Below are 15,399 nucleotides of genomic sequence, written 5' to 3'. Positions count from 1 at the left end.
CTACCCATCTAATCTTCAGCATTCTTCTGTAGCACAATATTTCGAAAACTTCTTTTCTCTTCTTGTCTAAACCATTTATCGTCCATATTTTACGTCCATGCGCGGCTGCACTCCGTACAAATACTTTTAGAAACGACTTCCAGACACTTAAATCTATACTCGATGTTAACAAATTTCTCTTCTTCAGAAACGCTTTTCTTGCCATTGCCAGTCTACATTTTACATCCTCTCTACTTCGACCATCATCATTTATTTTGCTCCCTAAATACCAAAACTAATCTAATTCCATCAGTATACCCTGATTTAATTAGACAAAATTTCATTATCCTCGTTTTGCTTTTGTTGATTTTCATCTTATATCCTTCTTTGAAGACTCTGTCCATTCTGTTCAACTGTTCTTCCAAGTCCTTTGCTGTCTCTGACAGAGTTACAATATCATCGGCAAACCACCAAGTTTTTATTTCTTCCCCATGGATTTTAATTCTTACCCCAAATTTTTCTTTTATTTCCTTTACTGCTTGCTCAGTATATAGATTGAATAACAGCGAGGGTAGGCTGCAATCCTCAAATCATAATGGTTCAAATGGCTCTAAGCATTATGGGACTTCTTAAGATCTGAGGTCATCAGTCCCCTAGACTTAGAACTACTTAAACCTAACTAACCTAAGGACATCACACACATCCATGCCCGAGGTCGGATTCGAACCTGCGACCGTACCAGCCGCGTGGTTCCGGACTGAAGCGCCTAGAACCACTCGGCCACAGTGGCCGGCGCTACAATCCTGTCTCACTCCCTTCCCAACCACTGCTTCCCTTTCATGCCCCTCGATTCTTATAACTGCCATTTGGTTTCTGTGCAAATTGTAAATAGCCTTTCGCTCTTTGTATTTGACCCCTGGCACCTTCAGAATTGCCCGCATCTCGTGGTCGTGCGGTAGCGTTCTCGCATCCCACGCCCGGCTTTACAGGTTCGATTTCCAGCGGGGTCAGGGATTTTCTCTGCCTCGTGATGGCTGGTTGTTGTGTGATGTCCTTAGGTTAGTTAGATTTAAGTAGTGCTAAGATCTAGGGGATTGATGACCATAGATGTTAAGTCCCATAGTGCTCAGAGCCATTTGAACCATTTTTTGAACCTTCAGAATTTGAAAGAGAGTATTCCAGTCAACAGTGTGAAAAGATTTCTCTAAGTCGTTAAATGCTATGAACGTAGGTTTACCTTTCCTTAATCTATCTTCAAAGATAAGTTGTAGGGTAAGTATTGCCTCACGTGTTCCAACATTTCTACGAAGTCCGAACTGGTCTTCCCCGAGGTCCGCTTCTACCAGTTTTTCCATTCGTCTGTAAACAATTCGCGTTAGTATCTTGCAGCCGTGACTTATAAAGCTGATAGTTCGGTAATTTCACACTTATCAACACCTGCTTTCTATGGAGTAGGAATTATTATGTTCTTCTTGAAGTCTGATGGTTCTTGAGCCGGCTGGAGTGGCCGAACGGTTCTAGGCACTACAGTCTGGGACCGCGCGACCGCTACCGTCGCAGGTTCGAATCCTGCCTCGGGCATGGATGTGTGTGATTTCCTTAGGTTAGTTATGTTTAAGTAGTTCTATGTTCTAGGGGACTGATGCCCTCAGAAGTTAAGTCCCATAGTGCTCAGAGCCATTTGAACCGTTTGAACTTAAATCTTGATAACCTGCCACTGTAACAGCAGTAACCGATGTAACAACTGTTCTTGTCTCACATAGGCGTTGCGACCGCAAAGCCGTATTCTGCTCGATTGCATGTCTCTGTATTTGAATACGCATGCCTATACTAGTTTCTTTGGCGCGTCAGTGTATAACGGTACGACAAAGATTTTAAAGCAAATGTAACGTTCTTTAGCTTCGACCGTTGAAAACAGTGCAGGCAGCACAGGAGCAAACAGGCAGAAAGACACGGTCACAGTAGAAATCCTTGGATATCACACAAGAAACTTAAATTAATTGACGAAAGGAGGAAGCACATAATTGCACCAATTGAAATAGACGACAGACAGTGCAAAAACGCGAAGTATGAATGGCTAGAGGAGAAATACAAAGCTCCAGAATCACGCATGGATACGGGAAACAGGAAAACTAATGATACCTTTGAAGAAAAGAGAAGGATATGAATCAGTATGAAGAGCAAAGATGACAAGCCAGTACTAAGTATAGAAGGGAAGACTGAAAGGTGTACAGAATATGTAAGACGATTTTACTGTGGTGACAAACTTGAAGATCATATTGTAGAAAAGCAAGAGGATGTAGATGAAGATCGTATAGCAGACACGTTACTGTAACAAGAATTCGACAGAGTACTGAAAGACGTATGTCGATACAGGGGATCTGAAGTTGACAGCATTCACTTAAAATTATTGAGATCCTTAGAACAGAGTATTACCAAATGATCTGTTTAACAAGTCATGTTTGCAAAATACTGTTGCGCATTATTTACAGAAGAATGGAAAAACTGTTAGATGCTGTCTTCGAGGAAGATCAGAAAGGGTTCCCAAGAAATGTGGGAACATGTGAGGCAAATTGACCCTACGAGTTACCCTAGAAGATAGGTCGAAGAAAGGTAAACCTACGTTTATAGCAGTTCTAGATTTCGGATAAAGCTTGTGAGAAGGTTGACTGGGCAACACTGTTCGAAATTTTTAAGGTAGCAGGGATAAAGTGCAACGAGCGAGAAGTTATTTACAATTTGTACAGAAGCCAGACGTCAGTTATAAAGAGTCGAAAGATATGAAAAGAAAGCAGTAGGGAGTAGGGCAGGTTTGTAGTCCATTCCAGTTGTTTTTCAGTCTGTACATGAACCCCCATGAACTACGGACCTTGCCGTTGGTGGGAGGCTTGCGTGCCTCAGCGATACAGATAGCCGTACCGTAGGTACAACCACAACGGAGGGGTATCTGTTGAGAGCCCAGACAGTCCTGTGGTTTCTGAAGAGGGGCAGCAGCCTTTTCAGTAGTTGCATGGGCAACAGTCTGGATGATTGACTGATCTGGCATTGTAACAATAACCAAAACGGTCTTGCTTTGCTAGTACTGCGAACGGCTGAAAGCAAGGGGAAACTATGGCCGTAATTTTTCCCGAGGGCATGCAGCTTTACTGTATGATTAAATGATGATGGCGTCCTCTTGGGTAAAGTATTACGGAGGAAAAATAGTCCCCCATTCGGATCTCCGGGCGGGGACTACTCAGGAGGATGTCGTTATCAGGAGACAGAAAACTGGCGTTCTACGGATCGGAGCGTGGAATGTCGGATCCCTTAATCGGGCAGGTAGGTTAGAAAATTTAAAAAGGGAAATGGATAGGTTGAAGTTAGATATAGTGGGAATTAGTGAAGTTCGGTGGCAGGAGGAACAAGACTTCTGGTCAGGTGACTACAGGGTTATAAACACAAAATCAAATAGGGGTAATGCAGGAATAGGTTTAATAATGAATAGGAAAATAGGAATGCGGGTAAGCTACTACAAACAGCATAGTGAACGCATTATTGTGGCCAAGATAGATACGAAGCCCACACCTACTACAGTAGTACAAGTTTATATGCCAACTAGCTCTGCAAATGACGAAGAAATTGAGGAAATGTATGATCAAATAAAAGAAATTATTCAGATAGTGAAGGGAGATGAAAATTTAATAGTCATGGGTGACTGGAATTCGGTAGTAGGAAAAGGGAGAGAAGGAGACGTAGTAGATGAATATGGACTGCGGCAAAGAAATGAAAGAGGAAGCCGCCTGGTAGAATTTTGCACAGAGCACAACTTAATCATAGGTAACACTTGGTTCAAGAATCATAAAAGAAGGCTGTATACATGGAAGAACCCTGGAGATACTAAAAGGTATCAGATAGATTATATAATGGTAAGACAGAGATTTAGGAACCAGGTTTAAATTGTAAGACATTTCCAGGGGCAGATGTGGACTCTGACCACAATCTATTGGTTATGAACTGTAGATTAAAATTGAAGAAACTGCAAAAAGGTGGCAATTTAAGGAGATGGGACCTGGATAAACTGAAAGAACCAGACGTTGTACAGAGTTTCAAGGAGAGCATTAGGGAACAATTGACAGAAATGGGGGAAAGAAATACAGTAGAAGAAGAATGGGTAGCTTTGAGGGATGAAGTAGTGAAGGCAGCAGAGGATCAAGTAGGTAAAAAGACGAGGGCTAGTAGAAATCCTTGGGTAACAGAAGAAATATTGAATTTAATTGATGAAAGGAGAAAATATAAAAATGCAGTAATTGAAGCAGGCAAAAAGGAATACAAACGTCTCAAAAATGAGATCGACAGGAAGTGCAAAATGGCTAATCAGGGATGGCTAGAGGACAAATGTAAGAATGTAGAGGCTTATCTCACTAGGGGTAAGATAGATACTGCCTACAGGAAAATTAAAGAGACCTTTGGAGAAAAGAGAACCACTTGTATGAATATCAAGAGCTCAGATGGAAACCCAGTTCTAAGCAAAGAAGGGAAAGCAGAAAGGTGGAAGGAGTATATAGAGGGTCTGTACAAGGGCGATGTACTTGAGGACAATATAATGGAAATGGAAGAGGATGTAGATGAAGATGAAATGGGAGATACGATACTGCGTGAAGAGTTTAACAGAGCACTGAAAGACCTGAGTCGAAATAAGGCCCCCGGAGTAGACAACATTCCACGGCCTTGGGAGAGCCAGTCCTGACAAAACTCTACCATCTGGTGAGCAAGATGTATGAGACAGGTGAAACACCCTCAGACGTCAAGAAGAATATAATAATTCCATTCCAAAGGAAAGCAGGTACTCACAGATGTGAAGATTACCGAACTATCAGTTTAATAAGTCACAGCTGCAAAATACTAACGCGAATTCTTTACAGACGAATGGAAAGACTGGTAGATGCGGACCACGGGGAGGATCAGTTTGGTTTCCGTAGAAATGTTGGAACACGTGAGGCAATACTGACCTTACGACTTATCTTAGAAGAAAGATTAAGGAAAGGCAAACCTACGTTCCTAGCATTTGTAGACTTAGAGAAAGCTTTTGACAATGTTGACTGGAATATTCCCTTTCAAATTCTAAAGGTGGCAGGGGTAAAATACAGGGAGCGAAAGGATATTTACATTTTGTACAGAAACCAGATGGCAATTATAAGAGTCGAGGGACATGAAAGGGAAGCAATGGTTGGGAAGGGAGTGAGACAGGGTTGTAGCCTCTCTTCGATGTTATTCAATCTGTATATTGAGCAAACAGTAGAGGAAACAAAAGAAAAATTCGGAGTAGGTATTAAAATCCATGGAGAAGAAATAAAAACTTTGAGGTTCGCCGATGACATTGTAATTCTGTCAGAGACAGATAAAGGACTTGGAAGAGCAGTTGAATGGAATGGACAGTGTCTTGAAAGGAGGATATAAGATGAACATCAACAAAAGCAAAACGAGGATAATGGAATGTAGTCAAATTAAATCGGGTGATGCTGAGGGAATTAGATTAGGAAATGAGACACTTAAAGTAGTAAAGGAGTTTTGCTATTTGGGGAGCAAAATAACTGATGACGGTCGAAGTAGAGAGGATATAAAATGTAGACTGGCAATGGCAAGGAAAGCGTTTCTGAAGAAGAGAAATTTGTTAACATCGAGTATAGATTTAAGTGTCAGGAAGTCATTTCTGAAAGTATTTGTATGGAGTGCAGCCATGTATGGAAGTGAAACATGGACGACAAATATTTCGGACAAGAAGAGAATAGAAGCTTTCGAAATGTGGTGCTACAGAAGAATGCTGAAGATTAGATGGGTAGATCACATAACTAATGAGGAAGTATTGAATAGGATTGGGGAGAAGAGAAGTTTGTGGCACAACTTGACTAGAAGAAGGGATCGGTTGTTAGGACATGTTCTGAGACATCCAGGGATCACCAGTTTAGGATTAGAGGGCAGTGTGGAGGGTAAAAATCGTAAAGGGAGACCAAGAGATGATTACACTAAGCAGATTCGGAAGGATGTAGGTTGCAGTAGGTACTGGGAGATGAAGAAGCTTGCACAGGATAGAGTAGCATGGAGAGCTGCATCAAACTAGTCTCAGGACTGAAGACAACAACAACAACAACACAACAACATCGAGCAAGCTGTGAATGAAACCAAGGATATTTTTAGGAAGGAAAATGAGGAGATTAGCATATAACGACCCGTCGATAACGATGTCATTAGTGAGACGGAGACGCTCGGATTAACGAAGGACGGGGAAGGATATCGGCCGTTCCCTTTTAAAGGAACCACCCCGGCATTTGCCTGAAGCGATCTAGGGAAATCACGGAAAACCTAAATCATGATGGCTGGGCGCGGCTTTGAACCGTCGTCTTCCCGAATGTGATTCCAGTGCGCTAAGCACTGCGCCACCTCGCTCGGTGAAAGAAATGAAATTTCAGGAAGAAGAAGTAAAAACATTGAAATTTGCTATTGAGAGTGTAGTTGTGGCAGGGACAGCAAAGGATTTGGAAGAGTAGTTGAAGAAAATGGATAACTGTCTCGATCAGAGATCCTAAGATGATCTGGTCGTATGTGAAGTATGTTAGCGAGAAGAAACAATCAATGCCTTCTCTGCGCCATACCAATGGATATTCTATCGAAGACAGTGCTGCCAAAGCAGAGTTACTAAACACAGCATTCCGAAATCCCTTCACAAAAGAAGACGAAGTAAATATTTCAAAATTCGAAACGAGAACAGCTGCCAACTGAGTAACGAAGAAGTAAATATCCTCTTAGTAGTGAAGCAACTTAAGCAAGTCTTCTGGTCCAGACCGTATACCAATTAGGTTCCTTTCGGAGTTTGCTGATGCATTAGCTCCTTACGTAACAATCATATACAACCGTTCGCTCTACGAAAGATCCGTACGCAAAGACTGGAAAGTTGCACAGGCCACACCAGTATTCAAGAAAGGTAGTAGGAGTAATCCACTAAATTACAGGCCCCTATCGTTAACGTCGATATGCAGCAGGATTTTGGAACATATATTGTGTTCGAACATTAGGAATTACCTTGAAGAAAAAGGTCTATTGACACACAGTCAACGTGGGTTTAGAAAACATCGTTCCTGTGAAACACAACTAGCTCTCTATTCACATGAAGTGTTGAGTGCTATTGACAAGGGATTTCATATCGATTCCGTATTCCTGGATTTCCGGAAGGCTTTTGACACTGTACCACACAAGCGGCTCGTAGTGAAATTGCCTGATATGGAATATCGTCTTAGTTATGTGACTGGATTTGCGATTTCCTGTCAGAGAGGTCACAGTTCGTAGTAATTAACAGAAAGTCATCGAGTAAAACAGAAGTGATTTCTGGCGTTTCCCAAGGTAGTCTTACAGGCCCTTTGCTGTTCTTTATCTATATAAACCATTTGGGAGACAATCTGAGCAGCCGTATTCGGTTGTTTGCAGATAACGCTGTCGTTTATCGACTAATAAAGTCATCAGAAGACCAAACAAATTGCAAAACGATTTAGAAAAGATATCTAAATGGTGCGAAAAGTGGCAGTTGACCTTAAAGAACGAAAAGTGTGACGTCATCCACATGAGTGCTAAAAGGAATTCCTTAAACTTCGGTTACACAATAAATCAGTCTATTCTAAAAGCCGTAAATTCAATTAAATACCTAGGTATTACGATTACGAACAACTTAAATTGGAAGGAACACATAGAAAATGTTCTGGGGAAGGGTAACCAAAGACTTCGTTTTATTGGCAGGACACTTAGAAAATGTAACAGATCTACTAAGGAGACTGCCTACACTACGCTTGTCCGTCCTCTTTGAGAATACTGCTGCGGGGATGGGATCCTTACCAGATAGGACTGACGGAGTACATCGTAAAAGTTTAGAGAAGGGCATCACGTTTTGTATTACAGCGAAATATTGGAGCGGGTGTCACAGAAATGATACAGGATTTGGGCTGGACATCATTAAAAGAAAGGCGTTTTTCGTTGCGACGGAATTTTCTCACGTAATTCCAGTCACCAACTTTCTCCTCCGAATACGAAAATATTTTGTTAACACCGACGTAGATAGGGAGGAACGACCACCACAATAAAATAAGGGAAATCAGAGCTCATACGGAAAGATACAGGTGTTCATTCTTTCCGCGCGCTATACGAGATTGGAATAACAGCGAATTGTGAAGGTTGTTCAATGAACCCTCTGCCAGGCACTTAAATGTGATTTGCAGAGTATCCATGTAGATGTAGATGTATATGTAGAAGAAAAGTAAAATTAGGATAATGGAATGTAGCCTAATTGAACCGGGTGATGCTGCATGATTCAGATAAGGAAATGACATACTAAAAGTGATAGACGAGTTTTGCTGTATGTGCAGCAAAGTAACTGATCCCGGTCGATGTAGAGACGGTAAAATGTTAGCTGGCAATGGCAAGAAAATAGTTTCAGAAGAAACGGCAGTTTCCTTGTACGGAAGGGAATCTTGGACAGTAAAAGGTTAAGACAAGGGTTGAATAGAAGCTTTGGAAATTATTGCTGCTGAAGAATGCTGAGTATTATGTAGATAGGATAATAGTTGAAGAGATACCGAGCCCAGTCAGCGAGAAAACAGCTGTATATTAAAACTTGATTAAAAGAGAGGTGGGTTGACAGTACACATCAGGGGATAGTTAATTTGGTTATGGAGTGAAGTGTGCTGGATAAAGAGTGTAGTGGGACACCAAGGCTTGACAGTAAGCAGCTTCAAATGGTATCAGATTGCAGTCGCTCTACAGCGGTACAGACTCTTGTACAAGAGTAGATCGACACGCCGGCCGCGGTGGTCTAGTGGTTCTATGCGCGCAGTCCGGAACCGCGGGACAGCTACGGTCGCAGGTTCGAATCCTGCCTCGGGCATGGATGTGTGTGAAGTCCTTAGGTTAGTTAGGTTTAAGTAGTTCTAAGTTCTAGGGGACTGATGACCACAGAAGTTAAGTCCCATAGTGCTCAGAGCCATTTGAACCATTTTTTAGATCGGCACGAACACAGTTATTTCACAGGTCCAGTTGGCACATGAATTACATTCAGACTTCCTGGCTCGGAACTTGTGTGACGTCGCACCGAGTCCCACCTGCAACAGCCAAACCACGCGCGCTCTAGATCTGCAGCGCGAGGCAAATTACGTCACGGGCCGCTCCACAGACTAGCCGTCCTCTGACGGACGTGGGAACGCACCTAGACGAGAAGCTCGTGACGTCATAGCGTGGAATTCTAGGTTCCACTGCACCGCGCAGCGTGAAATAAAGAATCTGGCATGTCAGACTTCTGTCTCGTGGATAGTAACGTAACCAAAGAGAGGCGACATTGTCTTACGTTGCAAACAACATTTGAACCGCCACGTTAAATTTCGTATTTGGTGGGCTTTCTTTCTTACAGAGTGAGTGGTATGAGTATACTCTGTTTCAAAGCATCGTAAAATTGACGGCCGCGGTGGTCTCGCGGTTCTAGGTGCGCAGTCCGGAACCGTGCGGCTGCTACGGTCGCAGGTTCGAATCCTGCCTCGGGCATGGATGTGTGTGATGTCCTTAGGTTAGTTAGGTTTAAGTAGTTCTAAGTTCTAAGTTCTAGGGGACTGATGACCACAGCAGTTGAGTCCCATAGTGCTCAGAGCCATTTGAATCATCATAAAATTGCGGGTCTTTCGAAAACGCATCGTTTAAGCTACAATCTGTTATGATAAAATGATGGGAAACTACATAGCGTTAGGTAAGGTCTTTCTGTAGTTGATTTTTTTAGTGTTATAACTTGCGTGTTACGAATGTATATCGTTTCATTGCTACGGCACAATAGTGATCTGTCAAAAGCGCGTCTTTTCTGTACAACTGCATATTAAATTCCAAATAATGGCGTATGTATATACAGTCTTTAGGTAGTCTATGACATACTTGCTTTGTCGACGGTATACTGCCATTGGTAGCGTCGTGCGTTCCGAGTTACGAAGTGAAAAATAGCAGAAAGTTTTTTCTTTCTCTTTTCGTTTGCTAACAGATTTCAGCTATTTCTTATTCATTCAGTAGAATTGTTATCTGAAAGGTCTACGCCATTTAATATGACTCATATATTTGCTGCAATTTTTGTTCCAAAGACCAATGACTGAAACGTTTCCCCAGTGGCTGTTTTGAAACTTTCTGTAAAATTTATATCTCTATCTCTGGGTTTATGGACGGGCTCATGTTTGTAACTTTCCGGTAAATATATTTTTCATTTATGATGAGCAGCTTCGAGAAACTCTCCTCTTCCGTTCGAACGAACTTCCGAAACGAATCTCGATCTTGATATGTATGCGATGAAGTACGTTAGTTCAGAGTGACATTAAGCATGGCGCAAACTAACATTTAGACACTATATGTTAACAGCATTCAATTTTAACCCAAAAATGGGATAAAAATTCAATTGAGTTGACGAGTAACTTTTTCTAGTATATGTCTCACATCATTGGGCAGCATTATGTACTGTTCCTCTATCAGCAAATCGCTGTTCAAGCCATCGATAAGTCCAGAATATTCTTCGCGATTTTTTCCGCGCTTCTTCGACAAACGCTAACGGGATTTTAGGTGTGTCCATTTTCCTATGGAAATGTGTTGTTTGCGAACCAAATAAAGCCGACAACGGCTCCTGGAGAGAGTTGAGAGCGAAAAGTCATGTTAACCGTCTAGTCCAGTGTGTTGACGGTGCTGCCTCTCGTGAGGTCGTATGTCCCCACGGCGTCCACGTGAACTTTAGCTGCCTCGTCCGTGTCAGGACGGCTTTAATCGGAAAAGTTTATTGGCGGACCTGGATGTAGTCTCTGCTCTGCGACACTATCGAATCTGCCTAAATAACGGTCACCAGCCTCGCACTGACCTGCTTCGGAGGGTTAAATTTCTCACTGCTACTGTGTCAATAGTCAAAGCCCTGAAGGTATCTGACCACTCTCTCAAGTTAACATCAGTAACTTGACCTCAAACTCTAAGGGGGAAAAAAGCACACTTGCAAGATATCAGCCTCTGCAATCGACCCCGCGGGAAAAATTTGGGCCATAATTCAGATAGCACGCAATTACGACCTTGTAAAAATACACCCTTTAAGCACGCGCGCGCGCAGGATGTTCGTCACTCTTTCAGAACCAGTTCAGCCAATTAATGACTGAGCGTAAAGTAGTGTACATTGCTTTGTTCATTGTGTCTAAGTGCGTGGTTTCTAATTAGTGCGTGGTTTCTGGCTAGTGCTAGAGATCTGTCTGCTCTGAAAATTATTATGTTCCGATTCACATGTACAGTGCAAATGAATGAGGAATTTTCTTCCTATTTTAAAGCTGACAATGTTGAAGTTAAGTCCCTTTGGAGGAGTTGTGCTGTTCTTCAACATGATTGGCAAGTTTAAGTTCTAAAACAAATTTTTTTTTCATAAGATAATAATTCTTCCCTTCTTTAGATTTATTCATTTTGATTTCATGTTTATGATTTTAAAAATATATAGAATATAATGTGCTTGAAGTGACCTATTATGTACTCTTTTCGAAATAACATGCCCTCGAATAAGATTTTTGAAAATGTTTGACACACGTGACCCCTTCCCCTCCTCTTACCTCACCATCGGCATCCTGCACATAAGAGGGCACTGGTTCTCACTCTGACTTACAGTACTTTGCCCTGGACCATTAAATGGCTGCAGTGGTGCGGTGCGAGCAACAAACAACCGGCCCGCGCGAATATTTGTAAGTTGGACATACAGGAGGTCATAACGGCGTACTATCACGGCGTATTATCACAATTGTGGCCCATTATTTGTGCACGATAAATTACTGGGGCCGCTGTCTTGCAAAAGTGCTCTTTCTCTCCCTTAAAATGACATCAATTTGGTATTGTTTCCTCGTCAGTAAGATTTCGAGATTTGGGCTGCAATACACACACCACTGATATGGTCACACACCGCGATTAACTGGCTGTTAGTAATGCCCGTGTTAATCACGAAGGGAACAAAAGGGAATAGAGCGCCAAGTCAGTAGTGACAGTGTCAGACAAAAACATCACTCTCAAATTTACACGGAAACAAATGAAATTTATTTATATGAATTAACTCAAGCCAAGTCAATCAATTTTATCCAACACCACTTCCAACTATCTCTAAAAGCTTCACGCAGTTCTCTGTGGCCTCTTTGTACTGAAATAAGTCCACGCTCAGGAAAGTTCCTAAGCAAAATTTAAAGCTCGTACATGAGAATGCACTTCGGATTCTTTCATTCTTCCGTACTGCACTAAATAACTTGTGCATCACGAAGGATCACCTACTCCCGAGTTCAGAAAACACTCCCAAAACACTGCCTCCGCGCTCCACCAAACTATATAACATTCTGGTGTTACAGCCCGTCAGAATCAGGAGCAGAAGGTAGACGCTCTGTTTGGCTACTTCCTGCTCCCGTTTGTAACACTTCTGTAAGGTGTCGCTTTATAGCATGACCTTAGAACTTAGTCTACGATAATTGCTGGGAACATTAACCGACCTCGGGAAGTTATTCGCTCTTCAAATCTGCCTAGTCGGTTCCAGCCACTACACATTTAGGAGGATGAGGGAAAACATCCCATCATCTTCAGGATGAACAAAAACCCGCTTCCCAATGCAGCCGGAAACTGGCTGAGATGAATACAAAAGCGAACAGCACTAGTTCGTACGGGAAATTGTGTACTATATGCTCCAACCCATTAGTTCAAATGTTTAAATGTGTACGAATTCCTAAGGGACCAAACTGCTTGGGTCATCGGTCCCTAGACTTAAACAATATTTAAACTAACTTATACTAAGAACAACACACACACATACATGCACACACACGCATGCCCGAGGAAGGACTCGAAGCTCCGGGGGGGGCGCCGCGCAGTCCGTGACATGACGCCTCAACCCATTGTAACCCGGTCTCGCCTGGCGACTCTTCATAGCTTCATTTCTACCACGACCTCTCTCCTACTTTCCAAACTTCACACAAGCTCCCCTGCATACCTTGCGGGAGTACCACTCCTGGCAGAAAGGCTACTGCCAGAAATGGCTTAGCCGCAGAGTAGAGGATTGTTTCTAATTAATCCACCAAAGGCGGCATCGGGAAAACACATTCAGATAGAACATGCTGAATACGTTCACCAAACTCAAACAATCATCTACAACAGGAGTAAGTGTTAAACACACCCTTCAATAAGGTCAAATTCTGAGTTTTTACACAAAAATACTGACTTTGACTCGTTAGGACTAAAATATTTAATGAAAAATCTAACTCTAATCGTTGCAACCTTATGTGCCACGATTTCAAGTAAGAATATCACACTACCACAGGTAGTAATATACACTTGGTTGTGGACCCTAGAGGACGAGCCACAGTTAATGTTAAGAAGGTATATCAAAAATAGAAGTGCGGCATGATGTCAATACCTAACAAGAGAAAATATTACGGAGCCCAATGGCGTCACAGTGGTGGTATTCGCGTCTTCTTCCGAAAGGGTTACGTCTGAGGTTCAACTTAGAGGAGACAGGTACAGACAGAGGTGATGGGGTCGTGCTGTCTCCGAATGAGTTCGTGCGAGATGAAATGCGAGTGCATTCTGCATCTGGCCCAAAAAGCTCACTCGGAATGAATTGGCCTTCCGGCTTCTACTGCTGCATGCGATGGAGACAGATGGGTCTCCATCTGACAGCGGAGTGCAGGATGGATGGTCGTGCCTCAAAGATTGAAGTATATGAAGACAGCCTGCAGGCCTAACATATAGGACTCCTCATGGCTTGCTTCCTGGAAACGATGCCCTGCTGAGATGGAGACTTAAGCGTCACGAAGCAGGTGTGGTCTTCGAGTAGTGTTGAGGCACTACACCCATTTTCCAAGGGAGTGGATGAGACGATCGAATGGCTGGGCAGCGTTTGCCTAAAACAACTGTGCAGCCTGGCGGAACATCGTAATGGAGGAACCTCAGAGACCCAGGGAAGGTCGGCAGTAGGGAAGTCCCGTTGTAGACGCAGTGCGAGACGCATCACCGTGGCTTGGAGCCGTTGGTGGTGGCCGACCGGCATCTCCGCCGCGTTCATCCAGATGGCCTCTCAGGGTCCGAGCGACGACGTAAGTACAGTTACTGATGAGAGCAACCGCATGAAAACAGTCGATTCATTCGGTTGTAGTTTTACGTATCGGTTCAATTATTTGTTCATTCTTTCGAGTGAAACCAGTCTGTGGGAGCAACCGAATGAAAACACTCGAGTCAGTCGGTCGTAGTTTCAAGTGTCGCTTGAATTATTATTCATTTATTTTTTTCGAGTTACGGCAGTCTGTGGGAGTAACCGAAAGACACCGTTGTAGATACACTGAGCTATCCATTCATTCTTCTCAATGGAGCCAGTCTGCAGTACTTTCATCAGCTGAACTAACAGAGTGCCAGATTATACCACCAGATGATATCGCACTCCAAGGGATAACTATCTCCTCCCGAATAGGTCATGAAGGCCCAACGGCATCGACCGGCCACCGTGACATACTCAGCCAATAGGTGTCACTGGATACGGATTTGGAGGGGTATTTGGTCAGCAGACCGCTCTCCCGACCGCATATCAGTTTCCGAGACCGGAGGTGCTACTTCTCAATCAAGTAGCTCCTCAATTTGCCTCACAAGGGCTGACTGCACCCCGCTTGCCAACAGCGCTCGGCAGACCGGATGGTCACCCATCCAAGTGCTAGCCCAGCCCGACAGCGCTTAACTTCGGTGATCAGATGGGAACCGGTGTTACCACTGCGGAAAGGTAATTGGCATCCCAAGGGATAAGTCAAAACATGTCTCAGGGGCTGTAGCAAAGTTTAAATTAGCATTATATACGTTTATTTAGTTATATATTTAATGGAGTAATTTTTCTTTTCATCATTTGATTCACATATTGTTGCGGATTAAGTTGTTCCAGGTGGCATTAACGCGTAACTAATTACGCTCAAGTATCTCTGCGTTAGGCATGCTATTACTTAAATTGCCGACCGCGGACAAAATCTCCGAAAACCCCGGACATATGGGTCAAACCGGATTATTTTCCCGGACACACACAGTGGTCTGTAGACGATAAGTTGGCCGATGGTCATTATGTACACCGGGAGCGCGGACGTGGGAGGGCGAATGTTTCGTCGCTTGCGTTTCAGTAGCTCGGTGCTAACAATGCGAGCTGTCGCCCTCTTACTACCGCTCACCAAATATAAGTTACACACGAGAGGATTTATGGACATAGACGTCCATATTCAAACTTAGTACTCATCTTCAGTAAGGAGCGTGAACATAAATGATTTTTAATACAGCTCAATGAGTAGAAGGCAAATGCCATTTAATATATTTAGTTATCTTCTGGCTGGGGGTGCGCAGGAGGGGGGGGGGGGGGGG

General features: G+C 43.1%; 1 pseudogene; it reads right to left on the bottom strand.

Moving 5' to 3' along the window:
- Window positions 1-14,670: 14,670 nt before the first annotated feature.
- Window positions 14,671-14,788, bottom strand: LOC126337153 (5S ribosomal RNA; annotated as a pseudogene).
- Between the last annotated feature and the right edge of the window lie 611 nt (window positions 14,789-15,399).

This window comes from Schistocerca gregaria, chromosome 2 (genome assembly GCF_023897955.1).
Source record: "Schistocerca gregaria isolate iqSchGreg1 chromosome 2, iqSchGreg1.2, whole genome shotgun sequence".
NCBI classification, from domain to species: Eukaryota; Metazoa; Arthropoda; class Insecta; order Orthoptera; family Acrididae; genus Schistocerca; species Schistocerca gregaria.
Note: the sequence above shows the minus strand (reverse complement) of the source record. Positions and strands in the feature narration are given on the sequence as shown.